Source organism: Gopherus flavomarginatus, chromosome 6 (assembly GCF_025201925.1).
Source record: "Gopherus flavomarginatus isolate rGopFla2 chromosome 6, rGopFla2.mat.asm, whole genome shotgun sequence".
NCBI lineage: Eukaryota > Metazoa > Chordata > Testudines > Testudinidae > Gopherus > Gopherus flavomarginatus.
Genome location: NC_066622.1, coordinates 114,425,467 through 114,435,057, shown reverse-complemented (window position 1 = coordinate 114,435,057; position 9,591 = coordinate 114,425,467).

Here is a 9,591-nt window from a genome sequence, read left to right as displayed (position 1 = left end):
CATTATGTAGTTAAAGCACAGCAAAAAACTTGGTGAATTACAAAAAATAAAATGAAAAACCTTAGAGCTCGAGACAGAGAACAAAAGACTTTCTAGTCAGAAATCAGGGTGAAAGCAGCCTATGCTGTCTCCTAGGACTTTAACCTTCACCTTATGCCTTGTATTTTATAACACACAAGGTTGTTACAGCAGGGTGTAACCTCTAAGCTTATGTTACTGTGAATGCAACTTCTTATTTTATTCTAAAAGAATTGAAATCTTGTATTTTTACTTTGCCAGGAGTTCAACTGCATGCATGTTTTACCAAGAATCATAGTTCTGATCTGGTGACATTTCATCTCCTACTGTATGTTTGTTTGTTTTTCTTCCTGAAAGGAGTTGATGTAGTGTTGTTTTGAATGTAAGTACTTCAAACTGATCTGCTGAACCCTGAAACTAAAGTCTAATGAGAGTCTTGCCATTGACTTAAATGGAAGAAGCATCAGGACCATTGTTCTTTTATTTTCAAAATCACTAGTGTTCCTACAATTCAAAATGCTTTTCTTTCAGTGAGCCTTTTCACAGTTGGTTTATAATGTAGACCTGGCCTTTTAGGAATTAAAATATAGAACAAGTAGAGGTATTTCATTTTTAAAAGTACATTTTAACGCACATTTCAATATTAATACACATATGCATTATGATCTATATGATACAAAACAAGTTGAAGTGGAAAATCCTTGGCAACAACTTCATGTTCTTACATATAATTATGTATTTGCTTATAGTAATGAATTACAATGGACACAAATCAGCAAAATTTATCTACTTTGTCACCTCATATATGTGAAATCCAATTTGCTCCCATTGAAGTCAAAGGGAGTTTTCACATTTCTTCAGAGATAGGAAGATTGGACACTGAGGTAGACTCAGCCTACTGTGCCAGCACAGGTACTCCCAGTTAGGCCAATTCAGGAGCAGGACTGGACCTGAGGCTATAAAGAGTCAGAGAGAGACACAATGAGAGGGGACTGGCTAAGAGAGAGAAAACTGCAGGCAGTAGCACAGGTATGGGCAAACTGTGGCCCACAGGCCACATCTGGCCCATCAGACCTTTCAGTACGGTCTTCGAGCTCCTGCTGGGGAGCAGGGTAAGGGGCCAGAATGTTCCCTCTCTGGCTCCTACACATAGGGGCAGCCAGGAGGCTCCGTGCGCTGTCCCCATCCCAAGCACAAGCTCTGCAGCTCCCACTGGCTGGGACCAACGGCCAATGGGAGCTGCGGGAGCGGCGCCTGCAGACAGGGCAGCATCCAGAGCCACCTGGAGGCTGCACCCCTGACCTCCGCCCGTGCCCCAACCCCTGCCTAAGCCCTGATCCCCCTCCTGCTCTCTGAACCTCTTGGTCCCAGCCTGGAGCACCTTCCAGCACCTCAAACCCCTCATTTCCAGCCACACCCCAGAGACCGCACCCCCAGCCAAAGCCATCACCTGCCCCATCCCCTGCCCCAGCCCAGAGGCCCCTCCTGCACTCTGAAACCCTCAGCCCTAGCCTGGAATCCCCACCCCCATACCCTGACCTTGTGTCCCAGCCCAGAGCCCCCTCCCGCACCCTGAACCTCTCATTTCTGGTCCCACTCTGGCATCCACACCTCCAGCCCAGAGCCCATATCCCCTCCCACACCCCAACCCCCTGCCTCAGTCCAGAGCCCTCTCCCATACTCCAAACCCCTCTGCTCCACCTCCATCCTGCAGCCGCCTCCCACACCGTGAACCTCTAATTTCTGGCCCCACCCCAGAGCCCACACCCCTAGCCAGAGCCCTCACCCTCTCCCACACCCCAACCCCCAATTTTGTGAGCATTCATGGCCCGCCATACAATTTCCATAGCCAGATGTGGCCCTCAGGCCAAAATGTTTGCCCACCACTGCAGTAGCAGGACTGCCAAAGTTCCCTGAGAGAGGAGGCAGTGAGATCCCAAAATGTAAAGGGTGAGCTGAGGAATTGGTTTGTTTAAGTTTGGACAATAAGACTGCCTAAAAGAGACTGGGTATAGCAGCAAGTCCTTAGCAAGCTGGGGAGTAATCCTGTCTTGTGACACACTTCCCCTCCCAGGGGACTGTGGCACTCCTGCACTCTGCTTTCAGCAGTTTACTAGCTTGCTCCATCTTTCAGCCAATTTCCCCTCAGTTGTACTATGTCTCTACTAGAAATGCTACAGTGGCGTATACTTACAGTGATGGAAGGGATTCTTCCGTTGCTGTAATAAATCCACCTCTCCAAATGGTGGTAGCTAGAATTCTTCTGTCAACCTAGTGCTGTCTACACTGCAGCTTAGGTCAGCTTAACTCTGTAACTTTAAGAGCCCTCCTTAACCCAGTACAAGTAAGGAAGTTAAAGGCTGAACCTGAAATTTCTTTGCAGGGTCTTCAAATACTGTGTGATCTTATATACTATACCATAAATTCTGCAGTAGCTTGGAACAATACATTGAATTAAGGATGGAGTTTCAGGCTTCACTTTGAATTTTCTTGCTTTTGAAGGTATTAAGTCAAACTGGAAATGTTATCTGAAAAGGTTTTGTGTGTGTGGTTTAATGTAAATGGTAGTCTAATTTCTGTGCCTTCAAGCTCTGGTAATGCTGTAACATAAAAGAACAAAATCTATGTGGCAGTATGACTGATGCTGCATAAGTCTGTGGGTTGAAAATAAAAAGGATTATAAATGATTCACTAGGTGTAGAAAATAAGGTAAGAAGACTTATTGGGGGAAAAAAGTAAAAAAGAAGGCACCATAAAAGATATATGACCATCCACCTTGTTTTTATTTGTAAGGTGTATTTTATTAGCTTATTTTTATCACTAGCAGTAAATGTTTAGTTATCTAGTTACAATGAGACCAAGGTTGTTTCAATCATTAAACAAAATGAAGTCTATAATTACCTATTTTCTAAAGCTAGGAGTAAACTCCAACTTCCACATAATGTTAATGGAAAGATTATTGTAAAATTATACATGTTAATGGTGAGATAAAACAGCAAAGCAAGGGAGTAAAGTCCAGCTTTCTTTTGTGCTTCTGTGTAATTACAGAATGCATCATTGAATAGGAAGAAAAATGTTTAGTCTGCTTCGTATTTTTTGAGAACAAGTTTGCCCATCTCCAGTAGGGGCGTATTTAAATAGGATGTGTATCCCAGGTGATACAAAACTGAGCACTAAGGGAAATGACCACAATTTTCAAACCTGGGGGCCTCAAGCCAGGCATCTAAACCCATATTTAGGCATACAAATAAACCATTTGGCATTTAGAGGTTTTAAACACCCACAGTTTCCAGCAACATCACTTCCCTTTTTTTGTTGCATGTTAAGTATGTACTGTCACTCATCATCTTGATATGAGGTACTATGCAGCTGCCTGGCTCTGATCAATAGTATTGTGTGGCTAAAGTCCTCGTGTGGTTTTCAACACAAGGGTTTCACTGACAGTCTGAAGGCATGCTGCAGTAGTTATTCCTTTAACTGGTTTTTGAGTATTTTTGTGCATTTCAGCCTCATCCATGCTTTTTGATGCACAAGAAGCACATATAACCCACAGACAGCTATACAATTTTTATTAAAAAATAAAAAGTCATCCAATTGTACAACCAGTTGTAGATTTTTTTTTTAATGCACTCGTGTGTGGGAATACCCAAGATCCCTCCTCAAAAGCCCTTGAATTGCGGTAACCTCCCTACTCTTAAGTGTTACGGTTGTATCCACTTTCAAAGTATGTTAGGGTTGACAATGGCCAGAGGAAATAGCTCAAAAATAGTGTGAGACATCAGTTTCTCCAGTGACTGAGTGTTATTCCTCAGCAGTTCTCCAAGATCCTGGCAGCCTTGAGAATAATGGACCTAATAACAAATTTTAACTCATATAACCCTTATATGGCAGCACTATAGACTGCCAGGGCAGCTTATCTATAACAAGATTAGCAATTATATCATACTTTACAAACTTTCAGTTAATTATCACAACAGCCTTATGAGATAGGTAAGTGACAATTATTATTCCCACTTTAAAGATGGAGAAAATGGGAAAAAGAAGTTAAGTCAGTCCGTACGAGAAGCAATTATTACAGCCAGGATCTTCTGACTCCTAGTCCTGTGCCTAAACTACCAGGTCACATGTATCTAATCTTGATAAAAAGAAGTGATGGTTTTGTGATTAAGGCACTGGATGGGAATTAGGAGATCAGAGTTTAATTTTACATTCTGTGTGATTTTGAGCAAGTCTTTTAACCTCTCCATGACTCAGTTTCCTAATATGTAAAATGGGGATAATATTACTCTCACAACAGACGTGTGAGATTAAGCACATACATTCTCACATTATGGTACAGAAAAATATTTAAATGAAATCTGAGCTGAACAATTTCAAACCTGGGTGCTTAAAACAGGCTCCTAAATAAGTGTCCTGATTTTCAAAGGTGCTGAGCACTCAAACTCTAATGAAAGCTATGGGAACTCACCACCTATGAAAACAATCAGCCCAATTATTTAGGTACCTCTCTTTAGGCATCCATTTTAGAAAATGTTGGTCTTTAATTTCCCATTAATGAGAGATCCCAGGACAAAATACTGACCTTACTCAGGCAAAACTGGTGTTGAAGTCAATGGGAGGTTTGACTGTGAAAAGAATTGTGAAAAGTTCAAAATGTGGTTCCTGTTGCAGTAAGGTCAACAGCTATTAAATAACAACAATAAAAATGTGATCGCTGAAAGTTTAAATTTTAAAAATATTATCTCCTTGAAGTATTGACAGCATAGATCCCTACTCTGAGCCATGCCAAAGGTCTTAGCATCTATATTAGAACTTCTGGAAATCATGGACTGACCATTTGGTGTGAAGTTATATAAGGATACATGCTTGCCCCCCAGTTCTTCTCAGACCCCAGGCTCCTTCTTCCTTTTATTTCCCCTTGCAGCCACTTCTGTTATTATTCAGTGGGGGCAGCCACCTCATCCCTTTAGATGTTGTGCTTCATGGGCAGATTGGCTCATGTGGGCTTCACCCTCAGCAGCAAGTCATGTAAGGTTAGCTTTCCTGTGAAAGCCACAAAGAGAATGTTTTCATTCTTCTGAGAATCTACTGAAACTATTTGCTGCCTTAGTGAGGATATCATCACCTGAGGTCCATTTATACACGACAGAATTGTCTGCTGGGGATGCAGATCATTTGGTGGATGGAGAACAAGAACCACTACAATATTGTTCTTCTTTTTTTACTCATGCTAATATGAGATCTTTTTTGATCTCGCCATTCTATGACTTCAGAAGCTTTCAAGACCTTCTAAGAAAGGTGGTGGAAAATCTGGATATCCAATTCTTGGTAGTTTAGGAAAAGACCCATCAGTTGGTAGCCTATTGATAATTAATAATTTTAACTATTTACCCAGGGTCATGGTGAATTCTACACCACTGATAAGTTTTAAATCAAGATTGGATGTCCGTTCTGGCTTTGGAATCTATGAATGTATATCCTAGAGCTACGTAAGAAAGACAGTAAGTGAATGTCTCTTGCAGCTGTCCAGGGATATTGGCTCACTCTTGCATCCACACTAGTCTGATAAAATAGATCAGATTCTTCAATATGGGTTAAAGCATTTTTATCAGCACCTGCTCCAGAATCATTCATTGTGTTACTTTTTAGCAAGAGGATCAGAACCTGGGAGAGATTTCAAAATCTGTGCCACAAGAAAAGGAAGCAAAGAGTATGGATGCTTTAAGAAACATATCATATTCATAAACAACTATACAACTGTGTTGCAAATTTTCAGGTGTTGTTGGGGAAATATTACTTCTGTTTGTTGACTAGCTTCTCCTATGATTGTAGCACCTTCTAGAGATGGAGAGAGAGAGAATATCAAAGCCTTAGTTTCTGAATGGGAAAAAATACTTTGTAGTGGTGTATTTCACTCATGACACTGCAGTCAACTCAGTTGCAACAGTTACAATGCACTCTTAATTTTGACTGAAGAACGTCACCCTGTCTTTTGAGGTCAAGGTTAAAACAGAGGACATGCTATTGAAAGCCCAAACCTGTTCATTGTCAAAATAGAAGATACTCTTGAGATAATGGACATGTGCGCCTCCTTTCAGTCCTTGAGCCTTTTGCATACCATCCTGAAGAGGAAATCCACTCCATTTGGGTGTAACAGAGGAAGTCCTTTTCCTAGCAATGCAGATGGTCTGTATCAACAGCTTCTTAAGAAACAGCCTTTCTCCAAACAGAATAGCAATCATGGAAAAGTGAAAGCCGTCATCTTTCACTTTATCCAGAGCATCTTCTAATGAGTAGTAAATTTGATGTGATATCAGTGAGACTACCTGTAAATTGAGAGGATGTCCGCTCCTCCATATTGCCTTAAGGAAATAGTCTCTCCTTTGTTATGGCACTCCACAAGAAGTCCCTCAGCAACACAAAGGCTTTATTTTCTTATTTATCATTCCAAAGAAATAAGCCAGACATCATTCCATAATGGAGTTAAGAAAACAGAAGAGGTACATGAAAAGCTTCAAGTTCTATATGTAAAAAGCGACAAAGAGTCTGGTGGCACCTTATAGACTAACAGAAGTATTGGAGCATAAGCTTTCGTGGGTGAATACCCACTTTGTCAAATGCAAGTTCTATATGATAAATTTAGTTTGTTTTAACCCTTCCCTAATCCACAAGATTGGTTTGTGGGTCTCAGTTTAAATGTGCTTATTTCCACATTTCTTTCACACCAAGCCATTGAAAAATACTTGAGGTTCTGCATGAGCAATGACCGATTCTACAACAGAATACTCCCTTTTGGCCTTTCAGCAGCTCCAAGAGTCTTCACAGAATGCCTGCCAGCCCACTGAAGAAATAAGTCCAGATTCTCAGCTGAGATCTGGACCCTTTGAATCACTCAGGCAGTCCAAGATGGTCTGATTCTGGCTGAAGCGGTGTAGAACTCCTCACTGCCACAAAGCTTGCAGAGGTGGCCCCTGCACTAGCTATCCCTCTCCTCACCATATGGAGTGTATTGAGGAGAAAAGGGACATTATAGGGACAGAAACGGGGAGTGGCAGAGTGGAGCTCAGTTATGTCTATCATCCACTGATTCCATAAGTTAGAGCAGTCCATTGGCTGTTTTTTAATTCTTGTTGGGGCCAACACACTCTGGTTCTCTGAGTCAGGGAGCTGTAACTAGCTCCCTGTCTCTGCTCTGCTCAGTAAAACTCTGTGGCAGGAGAGAATTTGGTCTGTCAAATTATCCATGTGTACTCTACTTTGGTAATTACCTTTTAAGAGCGTGCTCTCTCTCTACAAGGGATCTAGTTGGGCCTACAGACAGTGTGTGTTCTATTCTGTTCTTTGAACCAGAGGATATACCACTGTCATAAACAGATGGTTAAGGGTTAATGTCTCTTTTTCCTGTAAAGGGTTAAGAAGCTCAGTAAACCTGGCTGACACCTGACCAGAGGACCAATAGGGGAACAAGCGACTTTCAAATCTTGGTGGAGGGAAGTCTTTGTTTGTGCTTTTTGTTTGGTTCGTTGTTCGCTCTCGGGACTGAGAGGGACGGGACATCATTCCAGGTTCTCCAAATCTTTCTGACTCAGTCTTTCATGTTTCAAAATTGTAAGTAGTAGCCAGGCAAGGTGGATTAGTCTTATGTTTGTTTTCTCAACTTGTAAATGTGTCTTTTTGCTGGAAGGATTTTTACCTCTGTTTGCTGTAACTTTGAATCTCAGGCTGGGTGGGGGGGTCCCTCTAGCCTATATGAATCCGAGTACCCTGTAAAGCATTTTCCATCCTGATTTTACAGAGATAACTCTTACTTTTTTCTTTCTTTAATTAAAAGCTTTCTTTTTAAGAACCTGATTGATTTTTCTTTGTTTTAAAATCCAAGGGATTGAGTCTGAACTCACCAGGAATTGGTGGGGGGAAAGGAGAGGAGAATGGTTAATTCCTCCTAGTTTTAAGATCCAAGGAGTTTGGATCGGTGTGAAGCCTCTCAAGGCAACCCAGGTAGGGGAAAGTCTGGGGGGAAAAGGAGGGGGATGGTTAATTTCTCCTTGGTTTAAGAACCAAGGGGTTTGGGTCTGGGTTCCCCAGGGAAGGTTTTGGGGGAACAGAAAGTGTGCCAGACACTAAATTCTGGCTGGTGGCAGCGTACCAGACCTAAGCTGGTAATTAGGCTTAGAAGTGTTCATGCAGGTCCCCACTTCTTGTACTCTAAAGTTCAAAGTGGGGGAAAAATCCTTGACAACCACAAAAATATCCAAGGACTTAAAAAAAAAAAAGGCATTTGACATGCATTACAGAAAAATAATCCTAAATCTGGGCAATTCAGTTTTCAGAACATCTGAACATAGTTACTTTCAGAGTATGAATCAAACGCAAATCCATTCCCATCCATCAGCTTTATTTAATTATTTTGAAATCACTCTCCATTACTGCCCCCAGTACTTAACTTACATTTCCCCTATTTATATTCATATATTTATAACAATCGGATATCCAATGAGAAACATATACTTTTGTGATATGCCTTACTCATCTAAATGTGTCAACACATAGCAGAGGATCCCTTTTTAGAGGGTGCATTAAAAAGGAGTTAGATTAGAAAAGCCTAGTCTGGTTTACAAATCATAGAGAGAGGCTTAAACAATAACTATTTGAAAATATTCAATCAATAGTAATTTCTTGCCATGCATGGATATTTTACTAGACAAAAAAAAGTTTGCTTTGCAAAGGGGTTGTGATAAGAATTGCATCTTTTTGCAGTACAGTAGAAAATTTCAGAAACTACCTGCAGGTTTTATGCATCAACCACAGAGGATGTTAGTGCTGTAAAATGAATAACACAGCATTAACTGCCTACTACTGAGAGGACTGTTTGCCTCAAATTTAAATGGAAACACTGCAATTGTAGATGCATACTGTTCAGTAGCACATGTAGAGGATATATAACTTATAAACAATTTAAATATTGATAGATGTGAACATGGTACAGTACATCATAGGAACAAAGAAGTTAGAAATGGAACCCCTGCAATTATAGTATGTAGTCTTTTCAACAGAAGACATGCTGCATATTTAACCAAAACAAGTACTCTTCCCCCCTCAATCAGTAGTTAAAGCTTATGCTGCATAATGACAGAAATAACAAGGACCTGTGATAATGGTACTAGCCAGCCGCTCAGGTGCCGTTAGGGAATAATGCACCAGTAAAGCTCAGAGTAACAATATCTGTGTATAACAAAAAAAATTCTATATTTTTATATCAGTGCCCTTACTACTATGGATGGCTATTTCATATCTGTGTATAGACTTTTCTTTTTTAATCCATTAAACAGATGTTAATTTCCTTTGGTAGAAAAAGAACACAGCAGATATTTTGGTCAGAGTCTCAGGCAAGCACTAATTCTAAATAATGCTTCTAATAAAGTAAAACTTCAGCAAAGGGATATAGATTTACATCAGTCTTCAGAGGCTGCTGATGCCACCTACAGACTATCAGCTATTTCTACAGCTTCTAAACATATAAAGACCTTTGTCTCTGAGGACTATTCTGACACTGACTCAGAGGACTGTGCTCTT